This window comes from Plectropomus leopardus, chromosome 10 (assembly GCF_008729295.1).
Source record: "Plectropomus leopardus isolate mb chromosome 10, YSFRI_Pleo_2.0, whole genome shotgun sequence".
Classification (NCBI taxonomy): Eukaryota; Metazoa; Chordata; class Actinopteri; order Perciformes; family Serranidae; genus Plectropomus; species Plectropomus leopardus.
Window position 1 is genome coordinate 19,093,748 of NC_056472.1, and position 19,138 is coordinate 19,112,885.

The 19,138-nt window shown below is 40.9% G+C and overlaps 2 long non-coding RNA genes across 2 annotated transcripts; both read left to right on the forward strand.

Annotated features, from left to right (window-relative positions):
• The first annotated feature begins 1,324 nt into the window (after positions 1 to 1,324).
• Positions 1,325 to 4,731, forward strand: LOC121948813. Its single transcript, XR_006106190.1, has 3 exons — positions 1,325 to 1,550; positions 1,656 to 1,705; positions 4,684 to 4,731. It is a non-coding gene; the product is annotated as an uncharacterized LOC121948813 (long non-coding RNA).
• Positions 4,732 to 12,233: 7,502 nt separating this feature from the next.
• Positions 12,234 to 14,326, forward strand: LOC121948726. The gene is made up of 3 exons (XR_006106178.1): positions 12,234 to 12,289; positions 12,710 to 12,806; positions 14,196 to 14,326. It is a non-coding gene; the product is annotated as an uncharacterized LOC121948726 (long non-coding RNA).
• The last annotated feature ends 4,812 nt before the right edge of the window (positions 14,327 to 19,138 follow it).

Genomic DNA, 19,138 nt, shown 5'->3' on the forward strand with positions numbered 1-19,138 from the left:
TTTTTTAGACATGCTGCACCATAATCTTCAATCTTTTTTCTACATGCTAAAATATAGCCTTTTTCAACATACTATACTATGACTTTTTTCAACATTTGAAATGTGGGCTAGTTTTGCTGACATACTGTACTATAATCTGTAACATGCCATGCAATGACTTTTTTCAACATTTGAGTTTTGGAACATTTTTCAACATGCTGTAATATAATCTTTGTCAGTATGCTATACTACGATTTTTTGACATTTGGAAGGATGACTTTTTCGACCTTTTTTTTTTTACATGCTCTAGTATACCGTTTTTCAACATACTTTCTATTTTTTTGGACATGTCATATTTTGAAACTTTTCAGGCATTTTGTCGACATCCTATATTATGATGTTTTGGACGTTTTTTCAGCATTCTATATTACGATGTGTCTCGACATGCTATACAAAGTAGTTTTCAGCTGTTTTTTGACGTCATTTTTTGATTTTTTCGACATACTATAGAATGACGTTTTCGGTTATTTTTTCGACATGCTGTATTATGATGTTTCTGGACGGTTTTTGACATTCTATACTATGACGTGTCTTAACATGCTATTTTATGTAGTTTTCAGCTGTTTTTTGGATATGTCATATTTTGACATTTTTTCGACATGCTATATTGGATGCATAATTAATGATTTATTCATAACCGAAATAAATATGAGGTAGATACAATATTAACCGTGTTTTTGTTCACGATACAGTGCTGTTGTTGATTGGTTGACTCACCAATATGAAGTGTCAGATAAACTTTTTTATTTTTGTTGAATTTCAGAGATTTAAAATTTCAGTGTCTTATTTGAAGGTTTTTTTGTTAACAGAGTACCCATGGTGGGATGCAATAATTGGAGACTGTAAACAGACTGATAAACGATATGATAAGATCTGAATGAATGAATAGGAATCCAACCTAACAGGATGTTGGTGCTTCTGTGACTTCCTGTAAAGACTAAAGGCTGCTGGGAAAGTCAGAAATCTGTCACCACCTCCTGCTCCTGCTCTGGCCTCCTGCGCTCGTGCGCTGTCCAAGCGAGACGCAGTTCAGCTCGAACGAGCTTAATGTTTCAAATAAGCAACGACACAATCAAATAAAGTTTGCTCCCGTGTGAGTTATGGATAGCGTTACTGTGCTTGCACATAACCCTTAGAAAGGTTGCATCTGCCTTAACTATTGACTCATTTAATGTTCAACGCGCTGTGTATGCTAATGACCAAAATAAAACATACCTGCGACGTTGCGTGACGGAGATGCTTAACACGCTGATGTCCACGTGCGTCCGTCAGAGCTTTGACTAGAGGGATTTTACATTCACCGGACTTTTTACTGTTTTTGACAATAAACCATAATGTGACCGCATTCAGCTCAATATTTTTGGAAAACTCTGAGGAGCGCTGTGGCACCAAAAGGACGAGTGGACTGTTATATTCACGTTATGCTTTAAAATGAACGAGCAGAGAAGTTTGACGAAGAGCAGACTATGTGGGGGACTTCTCGTGGACACAGCTCAGAGTGACTCATACAGGTGAGTGCAACAACTCGAGATGATATTATCAACAACGAGTACAGGCTATATTATATACAGTCCCTTATTTTGCTTCTCTTTAATGTATTTTTTTTCTCGCTGCAGAAAAGATGGGGGACTTCGCGTGGACACAGCTCACAGAGTGAGTCATACAGGTGAGTGCAACAATTCAAACGATATTAACAACAACGACAGGCAACGTTGTGTAGCCTACAGTCTCTCCATTTGCTCCTCTTCGCTGTAATGTGTTTGTGTTTGTGCAGAGCAGTGTAAAGTTTTAACAGCTCCCTGTTGTCTGTCTTGGTGATGATTATATTCGCTGTTGATGCTACAAAATGTGTGGGTTGGTTTGTTTAGCTTTTCTCGTTGCTTAGTGTTAGGCTACTGTTTGCACTCACCACTGGTGTCCATTGAGGGTTTTTTTTTTGGTTTTTTTTTTTGGTATTTTATTGTCTGAGTTTTGTCTTTTTTCTGATTTATTTCCTGTTGGACATAATGGGGTCATGTTGTTTTTGTTGTTCTACTAGTGTGTACATCCACATTTAATGGGACTAAGATGCCCAGATGCCCCTAGAATTGTTTTGGGAGCGGGGACACAATCTCTGTACCTCTGTCCACTGAGCCGCCCCAGCCCCATCTTGTCCATCTTTATATACAGTTTGTGTCAGACGATCACAACGGGACTGCCCCATTACACTGTACTGTATGTATTTGTTCTGTCTTTATTGTCAGTGTAGCACAACATGGCACTGTTAATTAAGGAATGTATGAATTGAAGTCCGTTATGTTGTTGGGATATGTGCGATGCTTTTGTAATGACAGTAGAGTAATTTTATTTTGGCATTTCCTTGCCTCTGTACCCTAAAACTGACATGAGACTTAGTCTTAGCTAACATGGCTAGCGTTAGTCTAGCCACCATAGCCAGTCTGACTAATTGATAACAGACAAAATAATAATAATTGTGTAATTTTTGGCATTTTTAATGTCAACACTATCACACTGTACATCATGTAATCAGCCAAGTGGCAGCACATTAACCAGGCATAAATATGGCATATTTTTAATTATTCACAGTAAATTATTGTAATGAGTAACTGTCATGTGGCATAAGCCATTTGGTACTAGCAGGCATAATTTAGGAATGATAGATCTCGAGATATTTTCTCACTATGATATATTGGAAATGGCGGTATGTATTGATTACACCTAATATAGTTTCAGTGTAAATAACAACATCATCTGGAGTCTGCAAGTAATGTTACATTAGCCTGGGAGTAAGTTAATATACTGATATAGTGATCTCCAACTGCTGATACAGTATCTCGACTTGTATTATTCCCAAATTATGCTGGGGCCAGACGGTATATGCCACATGCAATGATTGCAACCTGGTGCTTGTTCAAAGTATGGTGAATGCTAAATAATTATGCCTTACTTATGCCTGGTTAATGTTCTGTGACTGGGCGGTTTATCATTAAACATGCCAAAAGTAACACAATTATTATTATTATTATTTGGCTATAACTTTCTGTTCTCGTTAAGGCAGACTGGCTACAGTAGCTAGGCTAACAATAGCCATGTTAGCCAAGGCTGGCTAGCCAAGGCTGGCTAACAAGTGTCAGGGTAAATCATAGGGCTGTGCATCTACTTTAATCTCTAGATTTGATTTGATTATAATTCCGATTATCATTTCAAGGATTGGATCCAAGTCCATGATGCATCATGATACATTGCATCCTCAATTTTCTGTATTAATGCACATGGCTACTTTTTCCATCAATAAATACAAGTAGTCAGATAAATATGAACTCCCCTTTTTACAATTTAAAAATTTATTTACAAATCAAATCGAAATGTTCCAATTCCAAAAACAAACCTAATGCTTCTGCAGTCTAGCTCTAAGAAAGGAAACTGAATGTGGCAACCCTCACAAACATTATTTATTTTATGAAATCCTTATTTAACCAGAATGGTCCCATTGAGATTAAAGATATATTTCCCAAGGGAGCAGTGAGAACACAAAGTTGCAGACAGAGACGCAATGGGAGACAAAATACAATTCTAAATCACTGAAATTTGCATTAAATACAACTATCTATTAGCCAAAAGAGAGCTTTCCAGAATTCATAACTTGAGTCTAAACACAGCAGACAACAGGAGAATTTACAACAGTTAATACTAAAATGGCATCAAACTTTAAAGTAGTTTAAATAGTGCAATGTACTTCTTCATAAAACAAAATAATTTTAATATTAACATAGATGTTTGTTAAATTAATGGTTGGTGCTGGGAAGTACTTTTGAACTGTAAAACTTTATTGTCCAGTCACACCTGGAAAATCAACAAGCAATGTTACATGTCTGATTGATTATGGGCTGTCACTGCATCGATGCAGATTCATTCACATCAGCATTGTGATGAATCTTAGAAACAATTAAATTCAACACTCCTTGTACATTGGCAAGGAAATGCTGATATAAAATCACTTTAAGCATTGAAGCATATCCTAATAACACATCGGGCTTAACTTAAATTTATACATCCCTTTAGTTCTGTTGCTACGTTGTGCTACACTATCAATAAGACAGGAAAAATATACATTTACAGTAGAGTATCATGGGGGTAGTCCTGTTGTGACCGTCTGACAGGGAGAACCTCCCATTTAGAAACTTTGTGTGCCAGTGGAGGGCATGGGGGCCACTGTTCAACAACTTATGCTGCGAGGGGATCACCTCATGCTGCTGAATCAAAATTGGCGCACCACTGAATGGCAGCATACCACTCAGCGATCAACTTATGTCACTGAATCAAAAGTGGCATAGTTTGCTAAAAAACAACTCCCAAACCTGGAGCTGAAACCAGACTAGTTGGGTATAAACCAGGTGTCCTGACCACAAGGCCATCTGGGACAACAGGATACTGAGATCTGGTTTGACTAGCAGCTTGACAAAGAAACTGGTTCAACACTCATAAGTTACAAGTACAATGAAACTCAGCACCACCTAGAGCCTCTAGAACAGACTTGAAGAACACAACAGCTTTAAGTGTGCAGGAAACGTTGTTTCTCTGCAGAATGATGAAGGGGAACTTTTACATCTAAGGTCTCATCTTCTTTCTCACTCTCCTTTGTAGAGTTCATTGATGCCTGAGACAGTCCAGCAGTTAAGGACACCGACCGCCAATGTAGAGAGTAAGCTTCAATGCAGGCTCAAACCCTGCCTGAGGTGTGTCACACGGGACTGCTTGTGATGAGTGAATGTGGGAGTCAAATTTCAAGCGTTGTGTCGGTTTCACGTTGATTTTACCATTTTCAACTTGCGGATTTCCCAATTTCAACTTACGAATTTCCCAATTTCAACCTGCGAATTTCCAATTTCAATGTTCGAATTTCCCAATTTCAACTTGCGAATTTCCCAATTTCAACATGTGAATTTCCCAATTTCAACGTGCGAATTTCACAATTTCGACGTGAATTTTCCCAATTTCATCATGATTTCCCAATTTCAACATGTGAATTTCCCAATTTCAACATGTGAATTTTCCCAATTTCATCATGATTTCCCAATTTCATCATGATTTCCCAATTTCAACGTGTGAATTTCCCAATTTCAACTTGCAAATTTCCCAACTTCAACATGCGAATTTCCCAGTTTCCACTGTGGACCACAGAGGAAGGAATAGAGAGAATGTGAGTATATGTAAGCCCAGGGGGTTGAGCCGGCTTAACTAGCTAGCTCGATGGGTAAGTGTGTTCATTTTAAAGAAAAACTTGTAAAATGGTCCAGATAACATTAGAGGCAATGTTAATATGTGCCTTTAAGGACCTAAAGTTTTGGTTCAGATGAATATTTGAGTTAATCAAGGGCTTGCTGTATATAATAGACATCTGATTAGCTCATATCTACAGTTTTGTCCTCATAGAGCCTCGTTGGATTAGTAGATTGTGCTGCTCGCCTTACCATGTAGAAGTAAAACTAGATCTCAGTGTCCTTTTGTCCCACATGGCCTGGTGGTCAGGACTCCTGGTTTATACCCAGCAGAGTGTAAACCAAGAGTCCTGACCACCAGGCCATGTGGGACAAAAGGACAACAGGGAATGTAGGACACTGTAATGTTAGTAGTTAAAGTAGGTATTGGTGCCCACATCATGCTCGTACTTCATGCCACCCCTGCACAGGTCATTGCCCCACTTGGGCCACCCCAGTAAGAAAAAAAAAATCTGGATGTGCCATTGGGAAGAAGGAGGGAGGAGAAAATAAAGACCACCACAGAGAAAGGAACAAAATCAAAGAAGAAACAAGGAGCAGGAGGGCGATGTAGTTCCTTCCTACAGAGGAAGGAATGACAGTAAAGAGGATGGAGGAGGATGAGGAGGAAAAGACTGTAAGAGGGATTGACAACAACAAAGAGGAGGGTAGAAGAGGTGGAGGAGGAAAAGAAATAAACCAAAACGGAGGAAGGAACAATAGCAAAGAGGAGGGAGGAGGATTGGAAGGAGGAAAAGATGAAAACCACTGTGTAGGAAGGAAGAACAATGAAGGGAGGAGATGGGGAAAAGGATGAGACAACCTCCAGAGGAGAAATGAAGGACAAGAGGGAGATAGAGCAGTAGAACAAGAGCACATCAGAGGAGGTATTGACACCAAAGAGGTGGGAGAAAGAGGGAGGAGGACAAGAAGAAGACCATCACAGAGGAAGAACCAACAACAAAGAGGAGGAAGGAGATGACCACCAGATAGGATGGAACAACAAACAAGGGAAAAAAAAGACCACCACAGAGGAAGAAATGACAAATAGGATGGAGAAGGAGAAGACTACCACAAAGGAGGAATGAGGATGGAGGAGGGTAAAGAGAAGTAGAAGATGACCACTGCAGAGGAATGGATGACAACTAAGAGGAGGGAGGAGGAGGAGAAGATCAACACAAAGGAAAGAATGAAGACAAAGGAGAGTTAGGAGGAGGAGGACAAGAAGACCACCACCGAGGAAGGAATGTAAAAAGAGGAGAAGGAGGAGACGAAGGCATCATTGAGAAGTCAACAAAAAGGTATGAGGAGAAGAAGACCACAATGGAGGAATGGACAATAACAAAGAGGAGGGAGGAGGAGGAGAAAAACAAATGTCACCACAGTGGAAGGAATGACAAATAGGATGAAAGATGAAAAGGTGAAAAAGACCCCCAGAAAGGAACCAACAGCAACAAAAAGAAGGTTAGAGGAAGAGAGGAAAAGATCACCACAGACATGGAATGTAAAACCGAGAGTAGGGAGGATGAGGAGAAGATGACTACTACAAAAAAAAGGATCAACATCAAAGAGGAGGATGAAGGATAAGAATAACAGAGAAAGGAAGGACAACAAAAGGGAGGAAGGAGTAAGAGATGTGAAGAAGACAAACACAGGAAGGGATGACAAAAAAGAGGAGGAAAAGAAGATCACAACACAGGAAGGAGCGACAACAAAGAGGGGGGAGGAGGTATTGGAGATAAAAATGACCACAATGTAGTAAGAAACAACAACAGAGACTAGGGAGAAGGAGATCAAAAAACACAACAACAGAGGAAGGAAGGACAATAAAGAGTATGGAGGTGAAGGAGCAGACAAGACCCCCACAAAGGAATGGACAACAACAAAGAGGAGGGAAGAGGAGGTGCAGGAGGAGGAAACGAAGGAAACTACCACAGAGAATGGCACAACAACAAAGAGGAGAATATGATGACCACCATATAGAAGGGAACAACAATAAAGAGGAGGGAGGAGGAGCAGGAGGTGAAGATGAATGCCACTGTGTAGAAAGGAATGAGAAAGAGGAAGGAGGAGGAGGAGAAGAACAGAAGGACGAGGAGGGGAAGAAAATGACCCCCACAGAGGAATGGATGACAACAAAGAGAAGAAAGGGGGAGAAAATGAAGACCTCCACAAGGGAAGGAATGACAAAAAAGAGAGAAGAAGAGAATAGAAGGATCACCACAGCAGAAGAAGTGGCTGAGGATAAAGGAGGATGAGCAGAAGGAGAAGACCACTACAAGGAAAGAATGGCAACAAAGGAGAGGAAGGAGGAGGAGGAGGACAAGTAGAGTACCACCACAGAGAAATGGATGACAACAAAGAGGGAGAGAGGAGGAGGAGAAAATGAAGACCCAACAACAACAACAACAAAGAGGAGGGAGGAGGATTGGAAGGAGAAGATTAAAACCACCACATAGGAAGGAAGGACAATAAAGAGAGGAAGGAGTCAACCACCACAAAAAAATGAACGACAACCAAGATGGAGGAGGAGTAGAAGAGGACCACATCAGAGGTAGTATTGTATTGACACCAAAGGAGGAGGGAGAAAGAGGGAGGAGGATGAAAGGAAGACCATCACAGAGGAAGAACCAACAAAAAAAAAGGAACGGGGAGGAGAAGATGAAGGCCACAACATAGGATGGAATGACAACAAGATGGGAAGATGGGGAAAAGAAGACAACCACAGAGGAAGGAGCGACAAAGAGGATGTAGGTGGAGGAGATGACTATCACACAGGAAGGAATGACATCAAAGAGGATGAAATACCACGACAAAAGAAGAAACAAGAAAGAGGAAGGCAGAAGAGCAGAAGGAGATGATGACCACCGAATAGGAAGGAAAGAAAAGACGAGGAAGATGGGAGAGCAGTAGAAGACCACCACAGAGGATGAACAACAAAGAGGAGGAGGAGAAGACTATCACAAAGGAAGGAATATCAGAGAACATGAGAAGACTACAAGGAAAGAAGAAACAACAACAAAGAGGAGGGAAGAAGAGCAGAAGGAGATGATGGCCACCAAATAGAAAGGAATGAAGGGACAATAAGAAGGGAAATGGGGTAGGAGTAGAAGAAGACCACCACAGAGGAAGGGACGACAACAAGGAGAGGAAGATGACCCCCCACAGAGGAATGAATGATAACAAAGAGGATGGAGGAGGAGGAGAAGAAGACCAACACATCAGAAGGAACAACATCAAAAGAGAAGGGAGGAGGAGTTGGAGGCAGATGAGATTAAGATCACAGAAGAAGGCATAACAACAAACAGGATGAAGGAGGAGGAGAAGACTGCAACAGAGGAATCGACAACAACCAGGAGGAGGAGGAGAAGAAATAAACCAAAATCAAGGAAGGAACAACAACGAAGAGGAGGATGGAGGATTAGAAGAAGACCACATCAGAGGAAGTGTTGACACCAAAGAGGAGAGATAAAGAGGGAGGAGGAATGAGAGGAAGACCATCACAGAGGAAGAACCAACAACAAAGAGCGAAGGAGGAGATGAAGGCTACACATGGTATAGATCAAACACAAGGAGGAGGGAAGATGAGATAAAGACCGCCAAGGAGGAAGGAACGACAAAGGGGAGGAAGGAGGATGAGAAAGAGGACCACCACAAAGAAATGAAAGAAAGGAAAGATAGGATAGAATAAAGAGGAGGGAGCAGAGAAAAGAGATGAAGACCACAGAGTAGGAATGGACAACAATAAAGAAGGAGGTAAGAGTTGGATCAAGAGAAGAGGAGGAAGACCACCACATAGGAAAGAGTGACAACAAAGGGGAGGAAGAAGGAGAAGAAGAACATGACCTCCACAGAGGAAGAATCTCCAACAAAGAGGAGGCAGGAGGAGGAGGATCAGAAGAAGAGGACCAACAAAGAAGGAACGACAGCAAATAGAAGAGAGTCGGAGGAGATGAAGACCACTACAGAGACAGGAATGACCACAAAAGGGAGGAAGAAGAATGAGGAAGAGGAGAAAATGAAGACCACCACAAAGGAAGGAACGACATCTAAGGGGAGAAAGGAGAAGGAGGAGGCTGATGAGAAGATCAATACAGAGGAAAGAATGACAAACAGGATGAAGGAGGAGGACGAGAGGACTGCAACAGAGGAAAACAAAGAGGAGGGTAGAGGAGGAAAAGAAATAAACCAAAATGGTGGAAGGGGGAGGGTTAGAAGGAGGAAAAGATAAAAACCACCACGTAGGAACAAATGACAATAAAGAGGAGAAGGGAGGAGGAGGAGGAGGAGGAAAAGACCACCATAAAACAAATGAACAACAACCAACCACAAATCAGAGGAAATAATGAGAGGGAGAACGAGAAGAGGAAGACCATCACAGATGAAGAACCAACAGAAAGGAGGAGGAAGGAGGAGAAGATGAAGGACACCACATAGAATCATGCCACAACATCGAAGAGGGAACAGGAGGAAAAGAAAAAGACCACCTCAGAGGGAGGAACAACAAAGAGCAAGGAGAAGACTACCACAACGGAAGGAATGACTTTGAAGAGGAGGAGGAGAAGATGACCACCATAGAGGAAGAAACAACAACAAAAGGAGGGAGGAGGAAAGATGAAAACCAGCACATAGGAAGGATTTCCAAAAAAAGAAGTGAGCAGGAAGAGAAGGTGACCACCACAAAGGAAATAAACGACAACAAAGAGGAGAATGGAGGAGGAGGAGACAACCACCACGAAGGAAGTTAATGACAACAAAGAGGAGAATGGAGGAGAAGACGACTGCCACAAAAAAGACAACAAAGAGGAGGATGGAGGAGGAAAAACAGAAGATGACCACCACACCACAGTGGAAGAACAGACAAAAAGAAGAGGGAGCAGGAGGAGAAGATGACCTCCACAGAGGAATGAATGACAACAAAGAGGAGGAGAAGACGATTACCACAGCAGACAGAACAACAACAAATGGGAGGAAGGAGGATGAGATGAAGACCACCACATTAGAAAGAACAACAAAAGGCAGGAGAGAGGAGGAGGAGGAGGAGAAGACCACCACAAAAGATACGAACAACAACAGTGGAGAGTAGGAAGAACGAGGACAATAGGAAGATCACCACAGAAAATGAAATGGCAAAAAAAGGAGGAGGCGTAGACAATGACCATTATTGAGAAAGGAAAGACTAACAAGGAAGGAGGAGAGGAGCCACCATGGAGAAATGGACAGTAACAAAGAGGAGAGAAGAGGATTCAAAGCAGGAGGAGAAAAAGGCCTAATGGAGGAATGAGTGAAAAACGAAGAGGAGGAAGGAGCAGGAGAAAAGCAAACACCACCACAGAGGAAGAAGTGACAATAAAGACGAAGAGAGAAACAACAAAGAGGAGGATAGAGGAGGTATAGGAGGAGAAGAAAAGAACATTACATAGGAAGGAATGTAAAACTTAGAGTAAGGAGGAGGTGACCACCACAAAAGAAATGAAAAATGAAGTATATAAGAAAACAACAAGAAGGACAACAAAGAGGAGAGAAGAGGAGTTGGAGCAGGAGGAGAACAAGGATGGAGGAGGAGGAGGTAAAGAAGATCCCCAGAATAGAAGCAACAATAACAAAGAGGAGGGTTGAGGAGGTTTAAGAAGAGAAGAAAAGATCATCAGAGAAAGGAATATAAAACAGAGGGATAAGGAGGCGACCACTACAAAGAAATGAACAACAACAAGGTGGATGAAGGAAGGACAATAAGAAGACAGCAGAGGAAAGGACAACACAGAGGAGGAAGAAGGAGGAGGACAAGGACAAGAAGCAGATGACCACATAGGAAGGAATGGGGGGAAAAAGAGGCAAGACTTTTAGTTATGTTCAGGGTAAAAAGCAGAGTATTACCAGAAAATATACAAAAAATGTTTTTAGTTTAGAGGACAAGGATTATAGAGGGAAATTTCACTTTAAACATCAGTGCGTAAACTACTTTAAAGCAAATGTTTATTTCAGTATGTGGTGTCGGACTGTGGAATTCTTCAGAGCATGATTTAAGGGGGAATAACATCTTTAAGTTTAAAAAATGTATGAGAAAATAATTAGACATTATGAAGTTGCCAGGTAATGTTTGACTGTTTTTGTTTTTTTGCTGATTTATGGTGAGCTGCTGTGTATGGCTTTTGATTATCTCTCCCTCTCTCTCATTTTTTCTTTAAGTATTGTCTGTAACTGACAGACAAACCATTTTTCCCCTCCGAGAACCGCCACCTTAACGTGGTGGAGGGGTTTGCGTGTCCCTGTGATCCTGGGAGTTGTGTTGTCTAGGGCTAATGGCCCCTGGTAGGGTCTCCCAAGGCAAAGTGGTCCCAGGGGAGGGGCCAGACCAAGAGCGGTTCAGAAAAGGCCATGACTGAATGGTATTTTGGGGACACGAGTACCTCGCCTGGTATGGTCGGTATACACGCGATGGTGAGCGTCTGGTGGCTGGGCCTGCCCACAGGCTAAGCCTGAAAAGACTACATGGAGCCACCACCCTGTGGGCCCACCACCCGCAGGGACAGGAGTCAAGGTCAGGTGCATTTTGTGCTGTGTGAGAAGCTTGTTAATTTACTAAGCAGCAACTTTTATAAACCTTCTCACATTTTACACAGTAACAGTGCGGGTGGTAATTTATGTGGGCGTGATTAACGGTACATTGGAATAATTAGTTAACATATTTTAACTGGTAATGGTAAAGTTCTGTCCTGCAAAGTGATCATATCTGCCACTATAATAACGTCAATCAGGGTAATATTAGTGGCTAGCATTATAATAAGTTGGTTGTTTATTGTTTTCATTTTTACACCAGCTAAAAATGAAAACAAGCAGCAGGTTTATGAATTGCACACTAATGTTCACATTCTGCTTTAACAACACAGGGATTCCTGTGATTACAGCAGACCAGGAGACTCATTCAGTTGTGGGTGGAGAACAAGGATCAGTTCACAAAGACGAAAATATGCTGTCAAGCAGCTGTGGGAGTGAGTGACCAGACTGTTTTGATTTCCCCACCAATGTATAATTTCATATTTCTTCTAAGCATGACATAACTAATCACTTTTTTTCAGGACAATGAACAAAGTGGAGCGTTTCCTGGACCTTTTTGAAAGGTTTATTTATCATGCTGTTGTGGAACACACAACATGTAGCAGTGTTTGTTTACATGTTTACATGTACCAAAACATTAGTAAAAAGATATGTGAGAATATATATATATCCATGGGCTCATTGGATTAATAATTGGGTAGGAAAGAAGAAACAAAGTTCTGCACAACCATCAGTTTTGTTTTTTAACTTCACCTCTTTTGGCTTCAAATAGTTAATTATATTAAGCTTTGTGAGAAACTTGAAAGGGTAAATGTCTCTTTATTTGAATTGCTGACACGCTGATCTCGACACAGGCTGACCCTGTACCCAACGGCCTAAGAGCTCTACCTGTCATCTACGCCATCACCATGGGCATCAGTCTTTTCTCCGTCATGTTTACAGGGGCACCACGTGAGTACCACATCCACACACCACATCGTGTTTACGTTGATTCACAAAGCAGCTGTTGAAAGCCCTGGCACAAGATAAGGTCTAAATAAATGCCACTGCAGACACAGAGGAGAACTGATTGCAATCTTCTTAGGACAAAGTAGGTGATGGGAAAAAAATGAGGATGCATTTAAAACAAAACAAACAAGATTTTAGATTGTTTTTGTTTTAGTCATTGACATTTTTTCATCAGTCATAAATGCATCTACCCTGGCATATCTGTCATGAAGAACCATTCTCTTAAAATTATACCAGTGATAAAGCAGTCAGACACTAGGACTTGATTGCACAGGACCAAAGCCACCCAACACAACAAAATTCAACTCCAGTTCAATGCGTTAAACTCACTGTTTAACATTTTCCACTGAATCATAAACAAAAATGAATAAATAAAATAAAAATAAATAAATACATACTAAATACAGACAGAGTTTGGGGTCATACCCTCTTCCCCCTATATTTTCATGCATAGCATGCAATACAAAAACTTGAATCTTTTTCTAACAATAAATGCAGCTACCCCTGCTAATGTAGTACATTAAAATATCCAGTAGGTGGTAATGCTGCTGCAGCAGCCACCACCACAGTTAATCTCTATTAAATACTTCCTGTCAGGGACAGGAAAGGAGCTCTAAATAATCTTTTTTTTCCCTTTAAATTGTATTGATAATCAAAAACTGGCTTTTACATTCATGAATAGAAACATGAAGTAAAATTATAGACTAAACGTCATTTCATAAAATAAGCAACAACAAAAACACACAAGTAGCAAAAGATTTTTTTTTTTTTTAAAAAAGGAGAAAATAAAAATAGTCAGAGATCTAGTCAGGAATTAAGATATGAATTAAACTATTTATGTGCAAGGCTTGTTTAGTTCTAATATATTTCAGTGCTACTTTGAAATTCAGCAACTCATTCATAAAGACAAGAAATATTGGTCTGAGGAGCTCTACATAATCACTGCAGTACATCAACCATCTGCAGCAGGCTTCTTTTAAGTTTATTTTCGTATCCAAGGTAATTTATGTATACTAATACTCTCATAGGCCATATAAACTTTAGGCTGCTCGACACAAATTCATTTGTAAGCAGGGTTTAAGATAATTAAACACATGTACTGTCATCACTTTAACAAAGTTGTTTTTTGTGTACTTGCACTTTCTTGTAGTTGTGAAAATATGTAATTTTACTTTAAGTCGATCTACTTTTTCTCATGTAGGCCTATCGTTTGTTGCCACATTTAAATGTAGCATTTACGGCTGCATCAGTCACGTGCCAGTGGGTGGGTGGGGTACAGGGTGTCACGTGGGTCATGGCTATCCTAATAGTTCCAAACATGGATATTTCCAGTGCTGAGCCCCATTTAGAGGAGCGATGGAGTGACTGGTGCAGCTATGGAGTGGGTGATGGAGAAGTGGAAAGGAGCGATGGGAGAGGAACAATGGAGTGGCTGATGCAGTGATGGAAAGGAGCGATGGAGTGGCTGATGGAGCGATGGAGCTTCAGGGGTAATGATGATGCTGTAAGATTAAGATAGCATAGAATTTTGTCTGAAAAGATGTAGACAATCACTTTTGAAAATGATGTAGTTTAAATGATGTAGTACCTGTACTGTTAGTGCCAGTACAATCCGCAATCAAAATCAGATACAACAACTTACATTTTGTGTAGGAGCCATTGAGATGACTACTGAAGCGATGGGGTGGCTGGTGGAGCCATTGAGAGACTGGTGGAGCCATTGAGAGACTGGTGGAGCTTGCCATTCCTGTTAGCGGTGAAGTGATGACGAAGCTGGTAAGTGGGAAATAGGAGGGGTTACACGCACATCTGTTTCTTTCTCTTTGGTGAAGGTGCGCCACACCACAAAATTTTTTTTTATTGGCTCACAATGTTTTGACTTTGTTTTTTTTTTTCATCATGGCATGAGGGAAGTCTGCTGTCCAAAAGACTAGCCTCTTTCTCCAGCAAATCCATGCCATTTGGAAGCTCAATGAGGGACGATTTGGTCCTGATTGGAAACAGCTCCTCAGTGTGCGGGACTAGGTCAGAGGCCTCTTGCTAGGGCTGACAAAGCACACCTGGCTTGAATTCCTTGAGCTTCAGTAAAAAACTGTGCTCTTCTTCAGGTTGCTCATCATTGTGCTTGATTGCATTTTCGCATTCATCACAGATGTTAGAATATCTGATGACGCTATTCACAACATAGCCTGTCAGATGGTACAGAGCACTGGTTTCACTTTTTGTGAGTTCAGGTGCAGCTTTGCGCTCCAAAGCTCCTCCTTTCTGAGTCCAGGACTGGCAGATGTCTCCATTGTCTCCAGAAAGTCTACCATAAGGCTGTTGTTATCCTCTTGCAAGAAACTGGCCAACAGATAATGATCGCAGAGCCCGGTTAAACTCCGCTGGAGTTGGCACTGGATTTCGCTGTCATACGCAGCTGAACAAGTTCACAAGTCAGTCTTGGTTAACCTGCTGGTCAACACAAACTTGTGTCCCTGTTCTAGCGTATCCTCTTGGATAGACAGAATTGTGGATGTTGCCATCACAATTCCTGTTTGCACAGGTATCCAGCTTTCAGTTTGTCCAATCTTTAGGCCACCAAACAAGTGGATCATTTTCCTAAGGAACCCAGTGGTCTTTGGTATTCCTCCATGTTGTACCTGCTCAGGACCATTACTGGGTGGCGAGAGGACAGAAGATCGAACCAGTTATCCACCTGCTCCAGGAGCCTTGCTGTTGTACTGTAAGAGGAGCGTTCCTGCTCCGCCATGTATTTCGGGCTAGAACTGGTGACTTTGCTGAAGACATTCAATGCAGGGCTCCAGACTTTTTGTAGGGTTTTGATGTCAGGGAGAAAAATCTCCATCTCCTGAAGCAGCCTGTAGCCTGATGAGCAGGTGGCAAAACAAAGTAATATGGCCTTTTTACAGTGTTGTTTCCCCATTGCATGCCCCTCTTACTCTTCATAGAAATAGCTTTTATCAGATCTTTTGAAAAAATGGCAGCCAATTTGTTTTCCATGACTACATTTTTTTTTCGCAGGGCCACATATTTTTTTCTGTTGTTTAAGGGCTCTCCCTGCTTGTCTTGGTTGATCTATTTGTCTTTCCAATTCCTCCCTCAGGTATTTCTCCCTGGCTCCTAGCTCAGTTGGCCCCTGCACACTGGCTCCTGGCTCACTTGGCCCCTGATGACTGGCTCCTGGTATTATCTTGTTAAACTCCTGAAATTTTTCACCTTCCTTGCAAACTCTTTCCTCACCATCCCTTTTCTCACAATCATCACTTTTTCCCCTCAATCTCTGAAATGATAACATGGCGTTGTTATAGGGAGAGCGTATAAGCTAGTCATTAGAATAAGAATTTTAAAATTATATGAATTGTGACTTCACAATATTCACACCAGTGTTCATTACTGTACAGTGTCTGTGCTCTGTGTTGAGGACTCTGTTGTGTTTCTTAATGTAGGACTCTTCCTCCTTTTGGGCTCAGGGTGATGCACAAATAATGTTGGAATAGCATCATCCCTCAGTTTCAGTCTCCCTTTTTTACTTGTTGTAAAATGCTCTCCCTCAAAATGTGCCTGCAGAGTGGCTTATGGGTTAAATTTCCACACACATTTCAGATGTTAAAACTTTTAGCTATTGTAACTTACTGTACACAGTTTCCTGTTTGAATCTTTCATGATTGTCAGGTTGCTTCTGCTGACTTAGGCCAACCATTTTTTTCATCCTGGTAATATCAGTGGGGAAGCCAAACATTATGGGTCACTCTCTCTAAGCAATTGGTGCACCCAAATGTCACACAGCCAACAATGGTAAGATATCAGTCTATAAGTTAGATGAAACAACATGGCTATAATCACTGCACTGTTCATATATGAAAATGCCCACAAATGTAAGCTGAGTTATATATTAATATTGCATGACAGAGTTACTAGTGTGTTCAAGCGGGGATAGAGTGAAAGGGCAGGATGGAAAAGTTAACGTTAACATTTTTCGACATTGTATTATTGCGTTATCTGACGTTTTTCAAAATGGTATGTTATGATGTCTTTGGCCATTTTTTTTCCATTCTGTACTATGATGTGTCGGGACATGCCATACTATGTGGTTTTCAGCTGTCTTTTGGACATGTCATATTTTCATATTTAAATACATACTGTATTTTATCTGAGAGGAACTTTCATGTCCAAGAAACAGTTGGTGAGGGCTAACACGAAATATGATTGTATTACAGTCAAGGGGGTTAACTTATGGAACAGCTGTAGTGTGGAACTGAAAACAGGTAAAACATTTAATGAGTTGAAACATGGATTAGAAAATAATACATTGAGGGGACAGAGCTGGTAGGACAGAGAGGGAAACAGGCACAGTAAGAAATGATACAAGACGGGTTGGCTGCTTTTCTTAGTGTGGCTATTTTTCTTTTTTGATGTGTTTCTTTGTCTGTGATTTGTTTTTATACAGATAGATTTGTTCTTGTTTTTTGCATTAATTCCTGTTTGACTTGATCTAGGTGTGTATGGCTTACATGTATATGTGTATGGAGGTGTATATATGTGAAAATATGAATGTATGTGTGTATGTATGTATTTATGTATATGAATTTAAACGTTTATATTTGTGTATGGATACATGTGTACACAAAAATTGCAAAGAAATGGGGTAGGATTTGTATTTACTTCCTCCTCCTTCTTTCCGGACATTGAATACTGATGTTTGTTTATTGAATAGGTATGGTAGGAATCTGATGTTAAGATGTTACATTTTATTTATCTGATTTTATTTGCCATTTTCGAAATAAAAATGAATCTGTCTATAGTATGGCGGTTTCCGTCAATTTTTTGGACATGCCACATTATGATGTTTTTGACCTTTTGTTCAACACTTAATACAATAATAATAGCCTTGCCTTTTGGGTCATTTTTTTCGACATGCTATTTTGTGACGTTTTTGGCCATTTTTGCAACTTTCTATGCTCTGGCGTGTCTCGGCACGCTGCCTTAGGTGGTTTTCAACAGTTTTCAGCTGTTTTTGGGACGTGTCAATTTTGGACATTTTTGCCTTACTATAGCCTTGCCTTTTGGGTCATTTTTTTCGACATGCTATTTTGTGACGTTTTTGGCCATTTTTGCAACTTTCTATGCTCTGGCGTGTCTCGGCACGCTGCCTTAGGTGGTTTTCAACAGTTTTCAGCTGTTTTTGGGACGTGTCAATTTTGGACATTTTTGCCTTACTATAGCCTTGCCTTTTGGGTCATTTTTTTCGACATGCTATTTTGTGACGTTTTTGGCCATTTCTTGCAACTTTCTATGCTCTGGCGTGTCTCGGCACGCTGCCTTAGGTGGTTTTCAACAGTTTTCAGCTGTTTTTGGGACGTGTCAATTTTGGACATTTTTGCCTTACTATAGCCTTGCCTTTTGGGTCATTTTTTTCGACATGCTATTTTGTGACGTTTTTGGCCATTTCTTGCAACTTTCTATGCTCTGGCGTGTCTCGGCACGCTGCCTTAGGTGGTTTTCAACAGTTTTCAGCTGTTTTTGGGACGTGTCAATTTTGGACATTTTTGCCTTACTATAGCCTTGCCTTTTGGGTCATTTTTTTCGACATGCTATTTTGTGACGTTTTTGGCCATTTCTTGCAACTTTCTATGCTCTGGCGTGTCTCGGCACGCTGCCTTAGGTGGTTTTCAACAGTTTTCAGCTGTTTTTGGGACGTGTCAATTTTGGACATTTTTGCCTTACTATAGCCTTGCCTTTTGGGTCATTTTTTTCGACATGCTATTTTGTGACGTTTTTGGCCATTTCTTGCAACTTTCTATGCTCTGGCGTGTCTCGGCACGCTGCCTTAGGTGGTTTTCAACAGTTTTCAGCTGTTTTTGGGACGTGTCAATTTTGGACATTTTTGCCTTACTATAGCCTTGCCTTTTGGGTCATTTTTTTCGACATGCTATTTTGTGACGTTTTTGGCCATTTCTTGCAACTTTCTATGCTCTGGCGTGTCTCGGCACGCTGCCTTAGGTGGTTTTCAACAGTTTTCAGCTGTTTTTGGGACGTGTCAATTTTGGACATTTTTGCCTTACTATAGCCTTGCCTTTTGGGTCATTTTTTTCGACATGCTATTTTGTGACGTTTTTGGCCATTTCTTGCAACTTTCTATGCTCTGGCGTGTCTCGGCACGCTGCCTTAGGTGGTTTTCAACAGTTTTCAGCTGTTTTTGGGACGTGTCAATTTTGGACATTTTTGCCTTACTATAGCCTTGCCTTTTGGGTCATTTTTTTCGACATGCTATT